General features: G+C 50.7%; 1 pseudogene; it reads right to left on the reverse strand.

Moving 5' to 3' along the window:
* Positions 1-1,050: 1,050 nt before the first annotated feature.
* LOC134576881 (serine/threonine-protein phosphatase PGAM5, mitochondrial-like) lies at positions 1,051-5,855 on the reverse strand (annotated as a pseudogene).
* Between the last annotated feature and the right edge of the window lie 3,915 nt (positions 5,856-9,770).

Raw genomic sequence — 9,770 nt, forward strand, 5'->3', positions numbered from 1 at the left:
AAGGGGAACAGTGCCAATATATCAATTCGATAATGTTAAGATCACCACCATATAAATATCCTCACATTGTCTAGTGGAAGGCAAGCTGGATCCCTGGTGGTTTAGTATTGTGTTCGGCACCAATATCAGATGCAGACCACTTTAACAGCTCCCAGTGCTCCATCAATGACCAAGAGTACTAGGGAGCTCTTAAGTAGCTGAAGGAGGTGCAGACCACAAATGCTCCCTCAATGAAGTGAGGGGGCTCAGCCAGGTGATGTACGCCTGGTTCAAGAAGTCAGGGAGAAAGAGTTCCAGGGCCAGACAGGACCCCACCAGCCCATGTCCAAACCCTAGGTGGAAGTCTTAAGGTTAATACAGTTCTGGTGGGAAGAGTAGCCGCAGTGGTCACACAAGGTATCTGCCAAACACAAACAAGATTAGATACTCCCTTTGAGTGGCAAGTCCACACGACCCACATACAATGAAGGATGAACTTTTAGTTCAAGTTCTGAACATCTAGTACCTATGAGAAGTGTGAAGCCAGAAGCCACCAATACAATAACGAAAATAAGTAGGAAGTCATTTTGTTTGCTTTTAATTAAGCAGTCCTGTCAACATGCATACAAATGGGTTGTTACATTGTTTTATTATAACTGCCCCTTATATTTAAGATACAGTATTTACACTAACCAAGCCAGGTAACTTCTTTCAACTGTACTTTGTTTTGCAAGAAGCCATTTGGACTAGGCAGACAAGCTATAGCTACAGGGTCTGCAATGTCGTAACAGGTGAGCAATAGGAGGTGCCAAGCTTGAGTTGTAAAGCCATTTGGTGAACACAAGGCATTGTAACTCAAAACATGGTGCTGCATATTCAGAAACTAGAACCTTCATCTTAGTGCAGTGATGAGAAAAAATTATACTATTATTTGATCCACCCATGCTGTGTGCAATATATGCATTGAAAGACTGCTTCAACTGGAGAGTGTCTATTAAACAGAAAGGTAAGGGAGTCATGGTAACTTGTGTGTCCAACACAGAGGTCTCTAGGAGGACATCCAGCTCAGAGCTAAGCGCTCGTGAGTTTCCCCGGGGGCATAAAGCCAGCATCACCTAGCATCTTCAGTGACACATCACCATCAGGTTTTATCACCAGCTTTGTAATACTACCATGATAGAGAGACAGTCAGGGCCAAGCTTCCGGTGGGAGTTGTAGTGCCCTGTAGATGAAGATATACATTTTGTCAGTACATGGAAGGCATAAGACAAGTTTGAACAATATAGGTCTTGAGAGGTTATTTTTAATGCTGTAAAGCAGGATTCCCCAAACTCTGCCTCCCCAGATGTTGCTCAACTACAACCAGGGCCAGGCAAACTGCAAGGTGTGTGGTTTCTGCTCCCCAGCTTAATGAGACTGCGGCCGGAATATGACGTCATATTCCATCCGCGGAATCATTAAGTAGCGCGCGAGGGCGGGGGGGGGGGAGCAGAGAAAGCACTGCTCCCCCAGTGGCCGCCATCACAGCTCCCCCTGCGGCCACCAGCACAGACGGCTGTCTGCCCTGCAGAACCCCCGGTCACCCACAGGTAATAGTAATGTGTGTCTGTCAATAGTGGTTTTTTTAATTCACTTTTCCCCACGCCATGCTGGTCTCCCCTCCACTGGCCCTGCCTCTATGGCTGAGATCATCAAGCTTGATGATCTCAGCCAATCCAATGCTTTGCCATAGGATTAGCTGCAAAAAGCTACACCAACCATCATCTCCTCATAGAGAGGCATTGAATCAATGTATCTCTATGGGGAATGTTCAGTACCTCCAGAGCGTGGAGGCCCTTAATGTAGAAACACAGGAAGCACCTCTAGTGACCGTCTGAGTGATTGTCACTTTGAAGCAATGCAAACACTGCCTTTTCTCTGAAAGGTCAGTTTTTACATTAAAAAGCCTGCAGGGACAGGCTATAGACACCAGTACCACTACAATAAGCTGTGTGCACGCGCGCTTGCTAGTGAGTGAGCTTGCTTGTATGTGAGCTTGTGTTTTTATGTCAATGAGATCATTTATATCAATGAGCTTGTCTGTCTGCATGCGAGTATGCTTACTGTATAATTAAACAGTTACTCTGAAAGGAACAATATTTTATATTAGAAAATAATCTCTCGACATAACCTTACATGGCGCAATGATTTATGGAGCTGGCATAAATTTTTTTCCAGGGCAGCTTTGTATCCCCAGTCCGGCCCTGACTACAACTCTTATGATTCTATGAATTAAATGGTCTGAGAATCATGGGAGTTGTAGTTCAGCAACATCTGGAGGGCTGGCGTTTCCGGAAGCCTGCTGTAAAGGCTGTCAGATTAGTACATGCCATCCAATTACCACAAGATTTGATAACATTTGGATGAAAACCTGTTTAATAAGCAGCACAATTCATTATAGTAAAAATGGCACACAATTTTACAATACTGGATTCTCATTTCAATTTTGTATAGTTGTTCTGGGTTTAGTGTACTCCATTTACTTTGTTAAATAAGGGTGTTTAAAGAAAAACTAAAAATGCAGGTTAGGAATAGAGGGCCTGGAAGATACCTGTGGTGACCACAGATGATTTAGAATGATAAGTGGAAGCAGTTTACCTGCATACAAAAGTAGCGGATCCAGAGGCGGCTCTAGACTTTATGAGGCCTTAGGCGAAACGCAAACATGAGGCCCCACTAACAAAAAAAGTGTCACATATACACATTGATGCACTGTCTACCTGTGTATGTGCCTGAGAGTGTGTCTGACAGAGATCCTTGTGTGTGTGAATGTATGTCTCTGAACATGTTTGCATTTTTGTCTGAGACCCTATGTGTATGGGGTAGCTGCTTGAAGTGTGTTGTGTGTATGGGGGGGAGAGGCGGGTGATGGTGAGAGGGGGGGTGATGGTGAGAGGGGGCGGTGATGGTGAGAGGGGGGGTGATGGTGAGAGGGGGGGTGATGGTGAGAGGGAGAGGGGGGGATGATGGTGAGAGGGAGAGGGGGGGGTGATGGTGAGAGGGAGAGGGGGGGTGATGGTGAGAGGGAGAGGGGGGGGTGATGGTGAGAGGGAGAGGGGGGGGTGATGGTGAGAGGGAGAGGGGGGGTGATGGTGAGAGGGAGAGGGGGGGTGATGGTGAGAGGGAGAGGGGGGTGATGGTGAGAGGGAGAGGGGGGGTGATGGTGAGAGGGAGAGGGGGGGTGATGGTGAGAGGGAGAGGGGGGGTGATGGTGAGAGGGAGAGGGGGGGTGATGGTGAGAGGGAGAGGGGGGGTGATGGTGAGAGGGAGAGGGGGGGTGATGGTGAGAGGGAGAGGGGGGGTGATGGTGAGAGGGAGAGGGGGGTGATGGTGAGAGGGAGCGGGGGGTTGATGGTGAGAGGGAGCGGGGGGTTGATGGTGAGAGGGAGCGGGGGGTTGATGGTGAGGGTGGTGGTGGGGGGTGATGCTGAGGGTGGTGGTGGGGGGTGATGCTGAGGGTGGTGGTGGGGGGTGATGCTGAGGGTGGTGGTGGGGGGTGATGCTGAGGGTGGTGGTGGGGGGTGATGCTGAGGGTGGTGGTGGGGGGTGATGCTGAGGGTGGTGGGGGTGGTGAGGCTGAGGGTGGTGGGGGTGGTGAGGCTGAGGGTGGTAGGGGGGTGAGGCTGAGGGTGGTGAGGGGTGTGAGGCTGAGGGTGGTGAGGGGTGTGAGGCTGAGGGTGGTGAGGGGTGTGATGCTGAGGGTGGTGAGGGGTGATGCTTAGGGTGGTGGGTGGTGATGCTGAGGGTGGTGGGTGGTGAGGGGTGATGCTGAGGGTGGTGGGTGGTGAGGCTGAGGGTGGTGGGGCGATGGTGAGGGTGGTGGGGGTGAGGCTGGTGTGGGGAGGTGATGCTGAAGGTGGTGGGGGGTGATGCTGAGGGTGGTGGGGTGATGGTGAGGGGGTGAGGGTGGTGGGGTGATGGTGGGGGTGAGGGTGGTGGGGGTGAGGCTGAGGGTGGTGGGGGTGGTGGGGGCTAGGGGTAGTGAGGCTGAGGGGGTGGGCGGTGAGGCTGAGGGGGGTGATTCTGAGGGGGGTGGGGGGTGAGGCTGAGGGGGGCTGGGGGTGAGACTGAAGGGGGTGATGCTGAGGGTGGTGGTGAGGGTGGTGGGGGCTAGGGGTGGTGAGGCTGAGGGTGGTGGTGGGTGATGGTGAGGGTGGTGGTGAGGCTGAGGGTGGTGGGTGATGGTGAGGGTGGTGGGGGTGTGAGGCTGAGGGTGGTGGGGGCTAGGGGTAGTGAGGCTGAGGGTGGTGGGGGGTGATGGTGAGGGTGGTGGGGGCTAGGGGTAGTGAGGCTGAGGGTGGTGGGGGGTGATGGTGAGGGTGGTGGGGGGTGATGGTGAGGGTGGTGGGGGCTAGGGGTAGTGAGGCTGAGGGTGGTGGGAGGTGAGGGTGGTGGGGGCTAGGGGTAGTGAGGCTGAGGGTGGTGGGAGGTGAGGCTGAGGGGGGCTGGGGGTGAGGCTGAGGGGGGTGATGCTGAGGGTGGTGGTGAGGGCTAGGGGTGGTGATGGTGGTGGGGGCTAGGGGTGGTGATGCTGAGGGTGATGGGAGGTGGTGGGGGGATGGTGAGGCTGGGGGTAAGGCTGAGTGTGGTGATGGTGACTGGGGGGTGAGGCTGAGTGTTGTGGGGGGTTATGGTGAGCCTACCTTGATTTCCCTGGTGGTCCAGTGGGCTCCCTGGTGGTCCGGTGGCCACTTCTCCCGGTCTGTAGCTCCGCAGAGCTGCAGACCGTGTAGTCTAGCGAGATTTCAGAGCGTTGCCGTGGTAACCCACGGCAACGCTCTGATTGGCCAATTCTCGCGAGTCACATGGTCTGCAGCTCTGCACACTGCGGAGCTGCAGACCAGTGTCTGCGATGGTGGCCGGGCAGCCAGGAGGGGCCTCGCACCCGGCGGCATACTGGGCAAGCCGCCGGGCCCCCTCCTGGTGTCAGGTCCTCGGTCAGTGACCGAGGACCTGACACACTCTGCCCACAGGCAGTTTAGGCGGTCGCGAGGCCCCAGCCAGCGCGAGGCCTTAGGCGGCCGCCTAAACCGCCTAATTAGAGAGCCGACTCTGAGCGGATCACATTATCATGGCAGACTATTATTTCATAACTGTCTTTTGTTTGTTCTGGATCTGCACGGTGGATGTACTTCCTGAATGCAGCCTCAATGCGTGGGCCATCTTTAAAATACTAAGATAGAGACAATGACCAGGGTTAAAAGCAGAAACAGAATGCACACCAGAAACGCTTTAAAAATAGAGTCACCACTAGATATAGCTTACAGAAAGATCTGGTATCCACTTGGATTCTGCAGGAACTAGTCGGATTGGAGGTCCTTCGTGAAGCAGACTGGAGCTGCACATTTTAATATCTATAAGAAGATTAAAGAAAGCCAAACCACCAACAAAACAGCTCAATAACGGTTATTCTGCAACTATTCAAAATATGCATAGGCAGCAAGAATTGGGATTTCAGAGGTCTACATGCAGCAGCCTAATCGCACATGTGCAATAGAGGGTCCAGTAAAACCTTTCCTTCCCTTGTACACATGGCTCACCTGGTAAATTCTTACTGATGATATCAGCAGTTTCTGTGAATCTGGTCAATGACAAATAAATAATGCAGCTAAAGTTATTCCCTTCACTTCCAAGAAGTGCCAGACGCTGTCCTGTTAGGCTGGCCTGTTCACGCCCTGTAGAAAGAAAGACAGCATGGAACTAGCAAGTACCATAACCACTACAGCTGTTCTGGTGCCTAGAATGCCCCACCCCCTCCATTCCTGCAGCTTACACTCACGCTCCTTCTCTGTACATCCTTCCAGATGTTTCAAGTTTATTAGAGACATTGGTAGCATGCTGATCCCTTCTTTTAAAAGCCTGCTAGCAAATTGATCAGATACAGGTGAGGTGCAATTAGGCATAAGTGAAACTATTAAGCAAAATACGAGTTCTGGTCTGACTGTTACTTAGCAGCTGGTGCTATTGTGGTGGAATCTCGGTAAAAATAAATTTAGTAGGCCGAGATTACCACGTGGCATGTGTACGTGCATATGCTGACGTATCGATCAGTTGGTTGCACGAGGCAAGATACGATCAGTAATGTACGGAGCATGTGCAAGAATACAGGATGTAGTATTCCCCCTCCTCCATTGTGCTGGACAAGCCATGCGGTCAAACAGGAAGTTAATTCTTATTTGTGTCGATTGGTTAAGAGAATGTGCGGGTGGAGCTTAATATATAAGGAGCCTGCACTATTGTCCGGGGCTCAGAACTTGCTGTATTTTGGTGACGTTAGTCCCTCTGAGTCCCGATCGGTGATCCAATAAAGAATCTCTTCCTTCCTGAAGAAACCTGTGTCCATCTCTCTGTGCTTGGCTTCCGTCAGTTTCTCCGGTATCATTTGGTGCATTGGCCGGGAAGCTCATCGTTCAACGGTAGCTGAGAGGCAGAGGCGTGAGACGGTCTATCTTTGCCCACGTTCTCTACGGCTGCACCCCTGAACTTCTGCGTGGACCTCCCTTCGTCTCGGCGCCACTGGTCTGTTGTCCAGGAGATCATCGGCCTCTACGTGAGAAGTGCTGGGGTGTCCCCGTCGATGAGTGTGAACTCAGGTTCAGGAACGAGGAGGTAAGACAACTGCTGTTTTAGACGGCAGGACCCACTAGGGGTATACCGATTGTGCGGTAGGCCCAAAGGGGTTTTTGAATCTGTGTATCTGCCCCCTCTGTCGGAGGGAAGGAGCGAAGGCGCACCGCTCGATCGAACGCTCTTTAGTCAGACCGTTTGATTTTGTTAGTCAGGCGGGGTCCTGGTGTAAATAGCCCTAGCCGGACACCGGTGTCTTGTCTAGACTAGCGTTCTAGGGTGTATATTACGTTCGCTAGGTCGGAGGGACCGGGAGACTAAGCGGCGCCTGTGTAAATTCGGTTCGCTAGCTCTCAACCTATCTGGGCTAAGTGGGAAGGCGTGTAAATTTGGAACCCACTAGACTTTTGATAGTGCGACTAAGAGGCGCCTGTGTAAATTCGGTTCTCTAGCTCGCTATATGTGGTGATTGGGCAGTGTGGCTAACCAAAACGGGTGTATATAGTTTTAGGTAGTCCATCAAGGTACTGGCCAATAGTTTAGTTGGGAATTGTAAATGTGTTTACGATTGTTTAGTAAAGTGTATATCTTGTTAGATAGCGCGAGCTCAGCCGTCTAGCGAGAGTGTTAATAGTGTGTTGCTGTATTATAGTGCACGGTACCATAACCCTGTATATTTACTGACACTGTATATAAGTACTAATCATTGTCGTCCATTGCATGTTTAACACCATAACCACTAATAATTGTATTGTGACCTTAACTTGTGCTTTGACCTATGCTAACCGTACTGTAACCGCTATTTGTAAAAGACGATGTTACTGGGGTGTGTTATAGACGGGTAATTCGTATATAGAGAATTATAGCGTGGGTGACTGTATAGTTACGCCAAAGGGCATAATATTGATTATATAGTGACTGGTGTAGCAGCTGTGTGTGTACGGGAATTCCCTGAGTGTTTATTGTTATTGTGTACGTTTCACTTGGTAACCGTACCACGTGGTGCTGTTGCCAGAGGAAACGGGTGTGACTGTTGAATAGTACGCGTGTATAGTATTCGTTGTCGACGACGTTCCATTGTTAAGTATGGGTGCGTCGCAGTCAACGATTCCGGATCCCTTAGGTTGTATGGTGAAGAATTTTAAAAAGGGATTTAAAACTTGTGATTTTGGGGTTAAAATGTCTCCTGTACGTTTGGTCACTTTGTGTACTAGGGAGTGGCCTACTTTGGTTGCGGCATGGCCGCCACGTGGCAGTTTGGATCCAACTCTGGTACAGCGCTTACACGTGGCTGTATCAGGTAGGCCTGAACTTTACGGCCAGTTTCCTTATGTTGATTGTTGGAGACAGGCCGTAAATGACTCGCCAAAATGGCTCCGGACATGCCACGAGGAGCAATGTCGCCTCATGGTAGCTAGGACTTGTTCGTCCACTAGGACTGGTGTTAGGCCCATTTTGGACACGCCCCCTGAGTCCGAGATCCCTTTGCCGCCCCCTTACTTTCCGTTAAGAGGAAGTGACGCAAACGCAGGAAGTCCTGCAGCCCTCCCCTCATTACCCCCATCCACTTCCGCTTCCTCCTCCAGTACTGGATCCACCCCCCCTCGTACTAAATCTCCCCTTCCGGAATCAGAACCAACCCCCATTAAAAACGAATATCCTGATTTGGCGCCACTTCAGACTTCCGGTCAAGCTTCATCTAGCTCGACTCGAAGTGTTCTATTTACAACCTTTTCCCAAAACCAAGCTCCCACATCCCCATACCCTATTTCTCCCCGACTGGAACCTATGACTGACGCCCCTCCACGTAGCCCCATACAGACCCGACAGTTGACCGGTGCCCAACAATTAAGACACTATCAGATGCCTCTTCGTCTGAATCCTGGGCCAGCCTATATCGATGCCGCAGGCCAAATGGCACATGCTGACCCAGTCTTTGTATATGTCCCATTCACGACAACCGATCTTTTAAATTGGAAGACCCACAATTCCTCGTATACTGAGAAACCACAAGCTATGACTGATCTGTTCACCTCAATAGTACAGACACATAACCCGACATGGGCTGATTGCCAGCAGTTATTAATGACTTTATTTAACAATGAGGAAAGGACAAGAATAAATCAAGCAGCCATTAAAGCACTAGAGGATAAAGCCCGTACTTTAAACCAAGCCAATCCATCAGCATGGGCCGCAACACATTATCCCAACACCGATCCCGATTGGAACGTAAATGGTGCTGATATGGCTCAACTCAGAGCCTATAGAGACGCTATAATTGCTGGCATGAAAGCCGGAGGAAAGAAAGCCATTAACATGTCGAAGACAGTTGAGGTGATTCAGAAAAGCGATGAAGCGCCCAGTGTCTTTTATGACCGATTATTGGAGGCATACCGCTTGTATACCCCCTTTAATCCGGAAGACGCAGACAATTCCCGAATGGTGAACTCCGCCTTTGTCAGCCAAGCTTACGGAGATATTAAGCGCAAGCTACAAAAGTTAGAAGGGTTTGCAGGTATGTCAATCACCCAACTAATGGAGGTAGCGAATAAGGTTTATATGAATAGGGAAACAGAAAGCAAGAAAGAGGAAGAGCGCAAGATGCGTAAAAAGGCTGATATGCTAGCGGTAGCGATCGCAGGCGTAGATAGACGGGGCCCAGATAGAGGCGATAGTAGATGGAGTAGGGAGCCTTTGAGTAGGAATCAGTGCGCGTATTGCAAGGAAGAAGGGCATTGGAGGAACGAATGTCCGCAAAGAGAGCAGTACGAGAGAGACCTACCCAGGGCAGGCTACGGAAACTTTAGAGGCAGAGCGAGAGGTAGAGGAGGCCCCGGAGGGAGTAATGGTTATAGAGGGAGTAATGGGAACAGAGGAAGTGTTAGGGAAGACAGGTATATTCCAGCAGCGCAAAGGTCCCGCGATAGAGAAGGTAGGGACTTCGTGGGATTGGCTGACACGGTCATGGAGGACTATTGATACCGACCGGGCTCCATCCCCCTTGGTCGAGCGGAGCCTATGGTCGATGTATCAATAGGGGGGAAAAGGAGTGCGTTCATGATCGACACTGGTGCTGAACATTCAGTGGTGACTAATCTAGTTGCTCCTCCATCTGGAAGGACTATTACTGTGATAGGAGCAACTGGAAGAAGTGCTGAAAAACCGGTTCTTAAAAGTCGACTCTG

The sequence above is a fragment of the Pelobates fuscus genome, chromosome 11 (assembly GCF_036172605.1).
Source record: "Pelobates fuscus isolate aPelFus1 chromosome 11, aPelFus1.pri, whole genome shotgun sequence".
In the NCBI taxonomy this organism is placed as follows: Eukaryota; Metazoa; Chordata; class Amphibia; order Anura; family Pelobatidae; genus Pelobates; species Pelobates fuscus.